Genomic DNA, 15745 nt, shown 5'->3' with positions numbered 1-15745 from the left:
GCAACCCATCTCTTGCATACAGTTATCTTTTGCCTTCAAACACACTCCAGCAGCACACACACATTATACCATCCTCCCTTTGACACTTTTCTTCTTCACTATATCTAACAATGTTCTTAAATCTTTTGCTACTCGATTTATACTACCACTCAGGTCATTTGTACCCACCATAACTATCATCTTTTCTGCATCATGCCCTCTCTTTATTGCAGAAGCCACTCTCTCTATTGTACCACCAGCCAAGCACTCCTCAGGCATATTGCTCTCCATACCCTTAATCATAGAATCACCATTTCAAGTCCAAACACGAGTCACTCACGGCGTCATTTTCTATGCTATTCAGCATGACTCTCCCAGTTTCATTACTCAACACTCTTTTACTTACTCCCTCACTCTCAAGACATCTCATTTCTTCTAGACCTCTTGTGCTTTCATTCTGTTGACTCCCAATCACTCCTATACTATTTATTACTTCATCAATCACCAAAGACTCTCCCATACTTAATCCTGTTCTAGTTACTTCAGCTAAAGTAATCTCCGTAGTCCTAATTTCTGTATTCAACACATTTAACTCAATTTTAATTTCCAGAACCTCCTTACTGAGCGCCTCCAATTCTTCTTGCAGAAGATGAAGGTCACTTTTCATTTTCACGAACTCCTGCCGAAGTTCTTCTGCTATGCTTCTGACGTCTGTTTCCATTCCTAATCGCTCCAGCCTATCCCAACACTTCTCACATATGTCGATGTTTTCATTCTTCTCATTTAGCCAAAAAAATGTTCCTCACCTTACTGACAGGAATTGAACCCACGTCTTTCCGACCAAAGGACTTCGTCAATACTGACTGAGCTACGCATACTATCTTCAAAAAAAAAAAAAAATCCTACCTCTGGATGAGGCCGATTAACCCACCTTTAGTCGAAAGAGACCAGTTCCTCAAGTCTTGGATGGGAATCGAACCCTGGTCTTTCTAACTAACGTGCTTTGTCTATACCGACTGAGTTACGGAAGTTCACCTTTATATATATATATATATATATATATATATATAAAAACAACAACAAAAAAACCCCGAAAAACTGGTGATACAGAACTGTTTGCAGATGATGCAAAACTGGAGAGAGTGATGAGGAATCAAGCAGATGTTGTGGAATTGAATAGATCGTATGAGCAAGCAACAGTAAGGAACTGTCAATTCAATGTTGCATATCGTAAGGTTCTGAAATCTGGTAGGCAACAACGAGATGCAAAGTATACACTTGGTGGGGAAATTTTGGAGGAAGTTGAGGAAATAAGACAGCTTGGAGTGGTAGTGGACAAGAATTTGAGGTTCAAAGGTCACATTGCACAAGTAGCAAAGACATCACATCAGATTATGGCAATGACAGAGGACCTCATCATCATCAGTTGAGGTCCTCTGTAATCTGTACTATTTCTTATTACAAAGGACCTCAACTTGTAGAAATAAGGAAGTTCTCATTCCACTGGCCTTGATCCTCATATGGATTATTATGCATAGATTTGGTTCCCTGGTTTTCATGGTGATGAGGATAATTGGGAAATGGTCCAGAGAAGACTGACTAAGGTCATAACTGGGTCTTTAGGGATGTGAGATATGAAGACAGATTGAGAAAATGCAGTTTGCAAAGCCTTGTGAACAGGAGGAAGAATATGACTGACACATTTAAGTTGATAAAGGGTTATTATTATGTTAATTTGGAAGAAATTTTTCATAGAATGGAAGAAGGGGTAGAACAAGGGGACATACCTGAAAGCAGTATAAGAGGGGTGAGCAGGAGCATAAGGAGTAGGTTCTTTGCAAGAAGAGTGGAATGTGTTGCTTGACACTGTGGTGAATGCAGATACACCGAATGAGTTTAAAGCACGGTTTGATGGGAATTTGTGTGTAACACTCTTTGCCTCCCATGATGACTCTTTTGATTCCACGGAGGTCTGGTGTCAATAATAATAATTTTTATTCCTCTGAAGATCTCATTCTTATCCAACCATGTTTCATTTATTCCAACAATTTTTGGATGAATAAATCAATCAGTGAAACTATTTCATCTTCCTTATGTTGCATGCCCCTGGCATTTGTAAATAAACGCAGCAATTTACTTTTAGGTTTATAACCAATTCTACTCATGCCACTTGTTGGTTGTGATTTCCCAACACACCATTAACCATTCCAAATTGCCTTTCTCGCTACTTACCTTTTATATCTCCTCAAACTCAACTACTTCCCCCCCCGTACATCCCAGGTCATCCCCATACACCCATGACCATTTTCAACATACACTCTCTTTATATCATGTCCTCTGTCCACTGTGACTACTTTCCCATTTCCCTGTTCATCTTGCATTCTTGTTCTCACATCATTATCTCATACACAACTACTACTATTACTCCCATTTATAACTACTTCAGTCTTACCAGTTCTTCTCTCCTGATCTTTTGCTTCACCTCATACTTCTGCTCTCTTGCTCACATCATTCACTGCACCTTCTTGTAGTAATAGCCTCTCTCTCTCTCTCTGGATGACACACCAAATTCATTTAAATGCAATTCATCACTTTTGTACAAATCCATCCTTCTAACAAATTTACAAACTCCACCCCCCCCCCTTCTCCCCACACAGCTCTACCAACATAGTATTCATGATCGCTACTCCCCATCTTAACTCATCATTATCATACCTCAGCAACATACTGACTACCTTTCCGATCACACTTTTATCTCTCTCTCCTCAACAACTTCCTCATACACTACTACTTCAGTCTCACCAGTTCTCTCCTGATCTTTTGCTTCACCTCTTACTTCTGCTCTCTTGCTCACATCACTCATTGCACCTTCCTGTAGCAATAGTCTCTCTCTCTCTGAATGACACACCAAATCCATTTAAATGCAATTCATCACTTTTGTACAAATCCATTGTCATTCTTATGTCTAACAAAGTCATTTGTTCTAACAACCACCACTAACTTGCTTGATTCTTGTATCCAATGCATCAATTATCCTGCTAATTCTTCCTCCTGGAATCTCTCATTTACCACTCGTCTAATAATGGACTCTCCATGCCATTATTGAGTCATTTGTGACCTCTTTTCTCTGCTTTCCTTCATCCTATCCTTTTGCACTCTTTCATTCTTATCCACCAAGCTTCCCATCTCGCTGTGTATATTTTTCATCCCGGCAATTACACTATCTGTCAGTCTGTCATCATTCGTTTCCTCATTCCTTCTTTCCTTGACTTCCACAGTATTACTCTCTTTCCATTTCTTCAGCTGTACTTTCTTTCACTTCCACAGTCTTGCTCTTTCGTTCCATTATTCATACAATCTTTTGCCCCCCCCCATTATGCTCTTTCATTCCATCAGTCAGTTTCACATTTACCGATAACTCATAGTCCAGCCAAATATCATATTTTTGGGGCAAAGATGACAAGATAACTAATACTGTATAATTTAGAAGGCATTCCTAAATACATTACATCATAGTATGTTGTAAATAATGGCTCAACACATGGAAGAGAAAACTAACCAGAATTTATTGCTCCTATATATTTCACTCAATATGTCATAAGTTTCATTCAAGGAGAAAGCTGAACAACTAGTAACAACCAACCATAGTATTGAATGAGATATGAGTCATATGCCCTACATAGAAGACAACTACCATTCCAGAACATTTAAAGAAGCTGCTACAGTTGCCCGTTCAACAGGTAACTTAAATAAGAATCAAGGCCTAATCTTACCAGATATATGGAAAACTCTAATCAGATCATTTAACCAAAAAGAAATGAACTTTCATGAAAATTACATTAGATATCTCAACAAATAAAATGTTGCGCTTGCGACATGCATATTATATCATTGTATCATGCACAGTGATAACTTTATATAATTTTTAGAATTGTCGGTTAGTTTCCTGGTTTTTGTTACTTTCTATTGCTTACCAGTGTATTCCTTTGAAAATGCTGACAGATATCAATCAGTGAAACGTTGGATATTAAACTAATATTTACTTGACTAACTAGTAACAACATTTAAATTATAAATACAAGAACAAGTCATACAACATGTATATGATATAACATCTCATTCACAACCGTACAATAGGAGGAAACTATTAGAGTTCAGAGACGTGGGTATAGATGTATAATTATTAATTTAAAAAATGATAAACAATTAAGAGCAATCACTTCAAAAAACTTAATCGGACAGACTATGCTTAGAGATAGGCACAGTCTGTCTGATTAAGATTAGAACAGTGGCATAGCGCTTCACACGATTAAAAAAACAGACGATCAAATTTGAACCTACAGTAGCATAGCACCTTGGTATGGTTCCAGTAAACTCTATGTTTAGTGCCGATGGCATGAGAAGCAAGGTGTGAACCTTTAGATTCCAAAAACCTTATATAATCTTGATGTTCTTGAATTCTAATAGTAACAAAGATGACAAGAACAGGGTATCTGATAAACACCAGGCAAGGATAGAGGTGATAATGTATCTTTGATCAGTGGTAGGATAACGATAAATAAGAGATCCTATGAAATCAACTATTGGATGTAATGGATCATCAGATTTGTGCACTTTAGGAAGGCCATAAATACATGGGGGGATGAGCATGATGAATCCCTAACTTCAATAGTATTAGTATCTAAGGAATATGTTTGATCTAATAATTTTTTGTTTAATTGACTTTGCATAGGATCTCTGTTGATTATACTATAAGTAGATCTATCCTCGTAATAAAGCAGTAAGTTTGCGATTATAGTCAGTAGTATCTATCAGAACCATCGCATTTACTTTGTCAGATTTAGTTATAACAATGTTATTATTTCAGCATAAATATTGGAGATTGTAATTCAGCAATATTCAGAGGAGGTGGTTTTGCTTTATACAATATTCATAGGATCTCTTGCTTATTATTTGGTAAAATATCTTTTAAGACTTACAAAACTTTACTGGAAAAAAAAACACCTCTTATATCAAAAATAGTTTTTGCTTCAAAGAAAAAATTAAAAATCTTCATCTTCAAAAATCGGAAATGATGGTTTCCTTTGATGTAGTTTCACTGTTTACAAATATACCACTTCAAGAAACTCGACAGCTTTTACAGGTACATATCCTTGATGACATCATCAGATTATTTAAATTTACTATAAATACCGGTTATTTTACTTGGGCGTAATAAATTACTTCAACAGACTGAGGTGCTGCAATAGATAATCCTATATCACCTGATTTGGCTGATTAGTTTATGGAGCATTTAGAGGATTGGATTTCTAAGACCATTTCTCTTCGACCTTGCATTTGGTTATGTTTTCTGGATGATATCTTTGCAATTTAATCTCACTCTGAAAGAGTACTTCAATTTCTGGATAAAATTAATTCCTTATATACTTGCATCGAGCTTACTATTGAATGAGAATATAATGACAATCTCCCCTTTTTGGATACTCTAATATATCGTAACGCTGCTGGTAATATTGAATTTTTTGTTAACAGGAAGCCATCCTTTACAAGCAGATATATCCATGCATCTTCACATCATTATCCTTCACAAAAAATAGGTACTGTATTATCAAAAGCCTTGTGCACCAAGCACGCACAATTTGTTCTTCTGGTTCTCTTCAATTAGAAGAATCAAATCAAATAAAACTTACTCTATTACTTAATGGATACAGCGAGACCTTGGTACAGAAAATATTTGATAATTATCATTCCTTTACCAGACTACAATCTGATGTTAAAAAGGATCTGCATAATCTACCTGTTCTTGTCATATTTGTTACTTTGGACAGACTAGCCATTCTGATACTATTAGAATCCAAGAACATCAAGATTATATAATTTTTTGGAACATGAAAGTTCAGACTATGCTTTTCATGCCATTAACACTAGATATAGAGTTCACTACAACAATACCAAGATGCTGCACTACAGTAGGTTCAAATTTCATCATCTATTTTTTGAATCGTGAAGCTCTACACCACTGTCCTAATCTTAACCAAACAGACTCTATGCACTTCACTGTGAAGAATTTATGAAGACAAAAACACACATATTGGAGTAATTACTTTACTTATAATTATGAAAATAACACTCAACATTTCGACCTCTGTATTGAGGTAGAAAGTATTTTACCTTGGGTATAATAAATGTTAAAGATACCAAGCTATTTTAAGCCTGGTTTTACTCCATTTCCCAAGTAAGCAAACAGACAAACAAGTCAAGTTTGTGCCTGCAAGTGTTGCAAGTCTAGCTGATCCTACAGGTAGTGCAAGACCAAGGCAACACATGGTAAAAGTAGTATAAGCTCTGATCACTAATCTTAATATTTACCCTTAATGCAAAGCAAATCTCCTAGAGGAGATGTACGATGTTTTGTATTAAAGGCAAGGGGGCCACTACCCAGACCGGTTTTGACCTTTATTGAGGTCTCATCAGTGGGAGCCAGGCTAGAAATACCAAGACCAAGCCTTGGTCTTGCACTACCTGTAGGATCAGCTAGACTTGAAACACTTGCAGGCACAAACTTGACTTGTTTGTCTGTTTGCTTACTTGGGAAACGGAGTAAAACCAGGTTTAAAACAGCTTGGTATCTTTAACATTTATTATACCCAAGGTAAAATACTTTCTACATTTATATCTCCTCCTGAGATTTTTATTTAATAAGGTTAAAACACCTTATGGTAACTTGTTCTGGTAAAATACTTATGAGCTCTGTATTACTAAAACCTTGGTATTTCTAGTCTGGCTCCCACTGATGAAACCTCGATAGGGGTTGGAACTGGTGGGGGCTGGCTTTAGAGAGGCTCTGCTTGGGGATAGGTTTTTGCCTGTCTCTGAGTAAGGCCACGGCTGAGATTATGGCCCTGGCTGGTGGTGGGGTGAGCCTGCTACTGAGTAGAGCCAATGCTGAGAAGTTCTTCTCGGTGACGGGGTGAGCCTGTCACTGAGTGGAACAACGCTGAGTTGGACGGTCTTTCAGCCACTATGGAGTGGTCTAGAGATCGTCCCAATTTTTAGAGAGGTCTTTACTCAAATACACCTCAATAAAGGTCGAAACCGGTCTGGGTAGTGGCCCCCCTTGCCTTTAATACAAAACATCATACATCTCCTCTAGGAGATGTGCTTTGCATTAAGGGTAAATATTAAGATTAGTGATCAAAGCTTATACTACTTTTACCATGAGTTGCCTTGGTCTTGCACTACCTGTAGGATCAGCTAGACTTGCAACACTTGCAGGCACAAACTTGACTTGTTTGTCTGTTTACTTACTTGGGAAATGGAGTAAAACCAGGTTTAAAATAGCTTGGTATCTTTAACACTCTGTATTGAGGTTTGTTGTCGTCATCACCTGAGCAATTCAGGTATATTATGTCCTATTCCTGCTCTGCAGATGAAGTTGATCTTTCCACCTTAATCTTGGACATCCACAGTCTCTTCTTCCTGTAGGTTTATATTTACATGCTAATTTGGGAATCCTATGTTATTCATCCTTTCTATGTGGTGTAGCCAATTTTGCTGATATTTTTGTAATGATGTTTTTTGTATCTAATCGTTCTCTTATTTCTGTGTTTTTCTTTTTATCTAGCTAATGAGTCCCAGAGTGGTCTTAAAAACTTCATCTGTGCTGTTTCCAGTCTTTGTTTGTTTCTTTGTTTTAGAATCCAAGTTTCACTTCCAAATTTGAGAGACGGTTTAGAGGTCATATTATGTAATCTTAATCGAGTTTCTTTAGTCGTTTGTTTTCCAAAATTTCTTTTAATTATGCCATTCATTCTATTGTAAATATGTAGTCTTGCTTCCAAGTGTGAATCAGTATTGTATTGCAAGATTATATTTCCTAAGTATTTGAATTCTGTAACTTGTTCTATTATTTTATTGTTAAGCATAATTTTGACTTTTTGAATGGTGTTTCCACACATTGCCATAGCTTTTGTTTTTGTTACAGAGATATTCATTTAAAATTTTTTTGCTCTTTCATTTAGATGGTTAGCTGCATTTGGAATTTATCTTCTGAATTTGAAATTAGTACTTGATCATCTGCATAAAGTATTGTATTTAGCTGTATATTATTTGTTGGTTTAACTCCATCTTTGACAGTTGATTTCCATTCTTTTAGGATTCTGTTTATATAAATGTTGAATAGGATTGGGGATAAGCCACAATCTTGTCTTACTCCTTTATTTATAGGTTCTGATAACATTCCATCTGCAAATTTGATGCAAATTTTTGTTTCTCTGTATAGACTTTTTATTGCATTAATTAATTGAGGAGGTATTTCATCATCTTGTAATATTTTCCAAGAGTAGATTTCTGTATTGAGGTTATCATCAGGAAAAACATACATGTGCATGGAAGACAAGCTATATGACACTACACAAAAGTAAAATAAATCTAAATGCTTTGTTAATCATTTACCCTAGCCTTACCTCTGGTAAATGATTAACAAATGTCTGAAAAAAAATAAAAATATAAATAAATAAAATATTATACACAAATAAATATTAACTTTTGTTAATTTATGTGACACATTTGACATCGTAGACGGCATATGGTCACTCCCCCTCACTGGGTGTTGGGATTTAAGTCTTTCTGCTAGAATAAGTGGTAGGGTTGCAGATTCCCTTTCCACACACAGTTTGTAGGAAAATCACAAACATCCATGGCAGGATTCGAAACCCACAGCCTCTTGGCTGGAGAGCGGACATGCTAACTACTTGGCCAACCACACGGGAAATAATTAACTACTTGTCAAAATAAAATAAAAAAATAGGATTGTAGTTAAGTATTAAGTTATATCTTGGTTATTTCTTAGAGATTTAAGGACTAATTTTTTATGCTTTCATTAAATTGAAACTTAGTTGTTTATTAGAATTTAGTATGTTGAATGGTTCCATCCATATTTGATTGGCTATATTGGAGGGGAGGGATTTTAGACCACTCTCTCAGTGTAGTATCTGAAATCTAGTTTGTTTACTGACCTTGATGTGAAAGCATAGTTTAAGACTTTTTTGCAGAAGCAAGAGTTCTCCATCGTCCAAATAATCAAGACATCATTACCAAGGCGGATCAATCAAGAACACTACCTTCATTCTTGATTGATCGGACAGCATATCTTGAAAAAATGAAAACAGTTCATTTTTTATTGATAAAATGAAAAAATGAACTGTTTTTTCATTTTCTTCTAAATTTGAAAGATTCAGATTTCTTTCAAATCTTTCAAAGATTTGAAAGATATTTCAAAGATCTTTGAATCAAGGTTAAAGGAAACAATTAAAAAGCTATTACTGCACTCCAAGAATTTATGGCCTGCCTAAAATAAACAAAACAAAAAAAAAAAAACCACTATGACTGATAGTCAAAGGTCTCCATCATGTTGGAGGTTTAATGGAATATTTACAACACTAGGAAAGGATTAAAAACTAATTTTAATGCTTCCAATATTTCTTCAAGGATTACAAGTAACTCTTGTAACACAAACTCAAATACAACACAATGCTAAGTTAAACACGTGGGTGACTCTAAAGTCCTATCTAGGTGATGCACCCTCTATGGGCGTTTGTAGGTAGCCTCGGATGTAAAGTGGGATCTCTGATAATCAATGTTTCCCAAATTTTGGGAAGTTTTATGCAACTGTATTTATTTAAATTTGGTTGATTTCTGAGTGTCACCACAGATTTTAAAAACAGTCTTTCTTTTTTGAATTTACTATGGTGGAGCATGATGGTTTTTCTCCAGGAGATCTTGTGGATTAATTCAAAACGTGGTCTGCAAGGCCAAATTGACCATAGTCGTGACTGTAGATGTATGATTTGTGCTCCTAAATGAATGGTTGCTGATCTACCTGTCTGTCTGTCTGTCCAAAGTAAGCCAGCTTGCAGGAACAGGGTACTTTATATACTCCACTGAGAGAGAAGGGAGCTAATCTTTGGTAGAATAGACAAGGGTAGCAAGTTTACAGTGGGGCTTAAAAGATGTAGAGGTTGTACTTTTTTAAGGACCTGGCTATTTTTTCTGATGTGCCACAGATGTAGGGGATGGTGATGGCATTTTTGAAATCCTGAAGAGATGGTCAGGGAATGGGGAACTGACTATTTTTTAATTCTGTAATCACTGTAGCCATTGGAAGGGAAGGTGTTGTGTATGTGTGTGAGTTCAGTTGAAAGAGAAGTTCCACTGGAACAAAGATTATGGGCTCTATTGGTTAGAGTTTTAATAATACCATATTGTTGAGAAGGGTGGCAGTGGGAGAGTTTGTGAATATATATCTGCCTGTGTGAGTGGGTTTTCTATATACAGTGAAGGAAAGGTTACCATTATGAAGGTATATTACTAAGGTGTCTAGGAAGGATAAACTATTGTTATTCTCCTTTTCCATCGTAAACTGGATTCTTGGATGTAGGCTACTGAGGTAACTGAGAAAGGAATCTAAGAAGGAATCTAATGTGACTAGGCCATGAGGCCAAATAGAGAACATATCACCTATATATCTTGGTCAGATAGGTTTGAGAGGAGCTAAGTCTATGGCTCATTTTCTAAATTTTCCCTGTAAAAAATTGGGGGGGGGGGAGGAACCCATAGCAGTTCCCTCTATCTGTTTGAAAATTTCGTTCTTCCAAGAAAAATAACCAGAATTGATGGCAAAGGAAAAGAGAGCTAAGATATCAGAAGGAAAAACGTTTTTTAAGAGTCTTAAGGTGTCATTTAAAGGGAATATTGGTAAACAGTGAGGTGATATCAAAGCTTACCAACATATCTGTATTATTTAAAATTAGATTATCAATCAAGGTTTTAAAATGGGTAGTTTTTTTTATATAAGATGTGGTAAGCCCAGTGAGGGGGAGGGGTAAGAGAGAGAGAGTTAGCCAGCTGTTTTGACAGTTTGTAGCATGGTGCATCAGTGGCATCTACTATAGGTCTTACAGGGGGGAATTAGGCTTGTGGAATTTAGGTAAACCATATATCCGGGGGAGATGAGAATCGAAAGGCTTGAGTTTTTTTGTAATGTCCGGCGGCCAGGATACGCTTTTAAGTAAGTTTTTTAATTTTTTAACTCGTGTTTCTGGATATGAGTTCAAGGAGAGATATAAAATATATCATGTTAGTAATGGTTGTGTGGGCATCCCATGATGAACCTTTAGCCTCCATGGAAGTTCCGATATAATAATGATCATCATCAGCATTAATTAACATTAGACCTCCATGGAGTCAAAAGACTCACTGTGGGAGACCCATTCTCTCATTAAAAAATATCACTGAACTCTCATTCATAGTTTCTGCACTCTCCCCACTCTCAAGCAATACGTTCCACCTACCAACCACTCTCCAAAAAAAAAAAAAAAAAATTTCTCTACATTCCCTTGTTCAAACAGCTTCGAGGGATGGTCTCTTGTTCTACCCTTGTTTCCCACTATTCTATGAAAAATATCCTCCACCTGAATCTGGTAACGATTCCCTCACCAACTTATGCATCTCAATCATATCTTTTTATCTTTTCTTCTATTTACAATGCTCTGCAAATCATTTTCCCTCAATCTATCCACATGTCTTACATTCCATAGACCTGACACTGACTTACTGGACCGTCTCTAAGATATTACAGTCTTATAACATAAGATTGTAATCTTTACTTTTGCACATCAAGGCCCTCCTCATAACTGATGTAATCAGTAGTGATGTTATCACAATTTCAGTAATGGAAACTCCTAAACTTATCACCATCATTTTAAGCTGCAATTTTGTTTTTTTTTAAATCAGGATTTTTACCCATTTTTTTTGAAAGCAAAGCCTGAAGTGACCTGAAGGTGAGTTAGCTAGTCTCATAAGGAGGTGGCAGGGTTTTTTCCTCCTGGAAACTCAGATTTTTCTTCTCTTTTTCATTTTTCAACTTTGGGTGTAAATTCAAATCAGTCAACAACCTGAAGTGGCTTGGAAAAGATCTCTAAAGTAGTGTTTCCAAATTAAGCTTGTTTCAAAACTAAATTTAGGAACTATTGAAAAAGTATATACAGTCTATCAGCACAATGGTGAAAATAATAGCCAACAACAAAACAAACATTATTATTATTATTACATTACACCTCCAAAGAGTCCAAAGACTCATCGAGAGAGGGCACCTACTCTATAACTCTCTGTCTCACCACTCAATCCACCAACTATTGTGAACCATCATTTACCCGAACGGCATCTACCACCCATCACCATTACTAGTATTTTTTTGTCTGTAAATTGTGTGTGTTCTCAAGGCATCATTGTCTGTATGTGGGATGAAAAAACCAAGTTTCTGGAATAAAAAATCCCTTCTATCTCGGCTCCTCCTATGGGAGGGGCAAAGGGTAGAAGGGGTTTTTTCTGAACACAACAAGACAGGACTACTGTCCTGCTGTGTTGTGTTAGGTGCATTGGCCTTGCACCTATGCAATGCTAAATCTCTTAAATAACTAATATATAGCTGTGGAATGCTCATAACATATGTGTGTATTGATGAACACAAAATAAACATAAACAAGTATTTTAGCAATTATTAAAAAAAAAAAAAAAAGTACCTTTTGCATCAGCACTCCTAGGCAATCATTATCACAGCAACTGAAGTTTTTGGATTATATACTATAAGTAATTTAATGCCATTTTTAACAAAAGGCTTTGTTTCATTTCAAATTGTTTTGCAATAGTCTGAGTTAAACCAAAATGAGGCAAAATGACAAGTTTTAGCAAAAGTCTTAACTACAAATTTCATTAAATTCCATCAAACCAGAGGAGTTACCCACTTTGTGTAATTTTAAATATTTAATCAAATTTTGCTAAAGTCTAACTAAAACCAAACTTTGATTTCTTCACTAAATTCAGCAGAGTATTAAATGCCAAATTTCAATACAGTCAGTCCTCCACTTATGATGGGGTTCCATTCCAGTGATCCCATTATAAGTTGAAAAGGTCATAAGCTGAAAATCATTACATGAACTATAAGGATATGTTGACAATTACTATGCCTGCATGCTAAAATATCTAGGTCTGTTTAGTTATAATTTTACGTGATTTTACTCTTTATTTATAGTGAAATAATGTGATGTACAAATTACAACATACAATACTGTACTGTAATAAATAATGAAAGATGATGTGTAGTGCTTCTGTACACTTCGTAAAATAATCACCTGTAAAAAATATATAGAGCAAGTTACTGCTTATTAAGTGGGCAATTTATCAGAGGAAGAAGGGATGGCTAGTTCATCAACAACAAATTCTTCAAATTCAAAAATGAAATAATGCATTCTGAGAATAGTTCACCAGATGCAATAAATTGTGGAAGAAATTGGCTCATCTTCAGGGATGAAGATGAGCCAATTTCTTCCACAAGAAGCCTACAGGGGTAGGCTTGTATTAAGAAAACTGTATGTTACTTCCAACTGAGTTTCCAGTGCCCCTTTTTTTTTTTTGTTTTGCATAAATTTCTCTGTAGCAAGCAAATGGCATGCATAATTCCATTTGCTTTGCTAAATTTCTCCACGTTGGGGTCCATTTCCTCAAACAACTAACCTTAATAAAACAGGCAAATGCTTCCGCCAATTTTTTCACTGTAAATGTAAACTTGGAAACTTTTGTGTGTGTGGGGGGGGGGGTCGGCTTCTGCTGAATTCTACAATAAAAAAGTTATACAAATCGTATAACTTTTTAGTGATAATAGATATGTTGTAAATGAATGCGAACCCAGGTACAAACACAAGAGGAAAAGAGTGCAGTTTAAAAGATACACGTGACTTTTTTCCCTGTGTATCCGACGAAGTCAATTAAGGAACGAAAACCGATTTCCCTGGTGAAAACTTTAATTTGCCTTTAGTTAATTAAAGAATAAAAATAAACGTTTAGGTTATTAACAGGTACTACAAGAGTAATCTGCACGCACAAAAATCGTTATATGATCTCAACATTCCTTTATTATATATTATATATATTTTTATATATTAATCTTTTCAATTTACCTACTCTTCCTAACGATAAATCATATTACACCATACATGTGCAAACACGCATGACACGATGGGCAAATATGCTTACAATAATAATCGATAATAGAAAAGTATGAACAAACAGTATTTCTTTTCCACAAATGTTAGAGTGCATATTTAAATCGAACGCTACTGAACTAGTTAACCAGTAATGGCCAATTGACACAAAAGAAAACGTAATTATTACTAAAATACGTTAATATAATTTTAAGATGTACCTATCTGTGATCGTTCCGCTCTAAAAAAAAAAAAAAAATTAAAAATAATAAAAAAAATAGCTACTACGTCAATATACCTATATATCGCAAATAGGGAATTTAATCGGATTCAACTCTCTATTTACCATTGCTTCACACTGAAAAGTTTGGCTTCAGATTTGTAATTAGTTACTGAACTATCAATACATATCAATGCCTATAGGTACTTGCGTATCAATAACCAATAAGCGATAATTACACTATCACCGTACATATTTTACGCTCCTTCATTACTGAAAAGCTGAGTAATTGCTGATCCTAATAATAGTTTGTGCTCCGGGAGTTAATATATACGATTTTATAATATGATATTTTTTTCAAGTATTAGCAGGATGCATTCTCTATGAATATTTAGTCCTAGAGGAATTCACTCACTCTTTTAAGCTAAAGTTTTTAAAACCGGTTTGCAACCGAACAGCTCTATCCTGCTTCATCGCAGCACTTGAGTGCTTTCTTAGATACGAAGTTTGATAAAAAAAAAGTTACAGCAAATAACTGCCACATTTTGTGTTTCTAATCCTGACTAACATTATTACGTTCTACATCAAGCTTTCTGAGTTGCAGATTTAAATATTCTTTCAATAGAGAGAGAGAGAGAGACCGTTAGCTTGCACTAAAGGCCGACTAACTCGGGAGGATGGAAAAAAGCCTTAAAATTTGCTCAAGTCGGAGAACAGAACTAAAGCTGTAATAAAAGTAAACAGGTACCTACGTTAGGGAGAAAAGTATTCTTTATTAAAATATTAGCATAATGGAATAAACACATTGCTATGAGGAATCACGTTGCGAGATTTAAGAGAGTGGTGGTTTATGTTAGTTTAAATTACTGCCGAAACAACTATGGTTAAGACACAAACGTTTAATGAATTGCATGTGGTCTTTTAGCAGTTGGCCTATTTTTCCAGAAGAAAAATCTTTTCGGAAAGCAGTTGTCTGGAATTATGACAGCAGCTGATAGAGCTATGAGGTCAGTGTATTAGGTTTGTGAATTGTATGCGTTCTTCTGGCCGATCTGTTTCTTTTATTGAATTAAAAACATGAGTTTCCGAAAGGAAAACCACTATCACGTCCGCATGACACTGGATAACTCACCCGTTGAAAAGTTCCTTATAAATTCAGGATGCAACAAACGTTCCTATTCTATGAGACCAGATAACTCACCTAAAGCTGAAAAAAACTTAAGAGTTTAATGAAAACAGATCAAATAACTTGCATAATCTGTGTAATCAATACATAAAAATATTGGAGAAAAGAGTGGTCCCACAGATCCCGAAAAACAAAGAACTCATCTTCCAACAGGATCTCGTCCCGTGCCATGCTTCAAAAGAAGTGAGGGTTCCTCAAAATTCACAACATCTAATTGTTTCCGTGGTCAGGTAACTCTCCAGACATTACCACAATAGAAAATTGTGGGCCATAGTGAAAAAGAGACTTGGAAAATTTGTGATAGAAAGGATAACAATACAA

At 35.7% G+C, this 15745-nt stretch overlaps 1 protein-coding gene across 5 annotated transcripts in view; it reads right to left on the bottom strand.

Annotated features, from left to right (window-relative positions):
* The window catches only part of LOC150094101 (TP53-regulated inhibitor of apoptosis 1-like), a 48953-nt gene extending 34489 nt beyond the window's left edge, over window positions 1–14464 (bottom strand). Inside the window, exon 1 of one of the 5 annotated variants that reach the window (XM_090412188.1) lies at window positions 14365–14464. The gene's annotated coding sequence lies outside the window, so the exon portion shown is untranslated. Of the gene's footprint in view, window positions 1–12560; window positions 13250–13994; window positions 14199–14239; window positions 14283–14364 lie in introns of those variants that run through there. The other 4 variants (XM_090412186.1, XM_090412187.1, XM_090412184.1 and 1 more) reach the window with 4 other exon arrangements.
* Window positions 14465–15745: the final 1281 nt, after the last annotated feature.

The sequence above is a fragment of the Typopeltis vanoorti genome, chromosome 22, assembly GCF_054136105.1.
Source record: "Typopeltis vanoorti isolate ZY-2024b chromosome 22, IOZ_Tvanoo_1.0, whole genome shotgun sequence".
Classification (NCBI taxonomy): Eukaryota; Metazoa; Arthropoda; class Arachnida; order Uropygi; family Thelyphonidae; genus Typopeltis; species Typopeltis vanoorti.
Note: the sequence above shows the minus strand (reverse complement) of the source record. Positions and strands in the feature narration are given on the sequence as shown.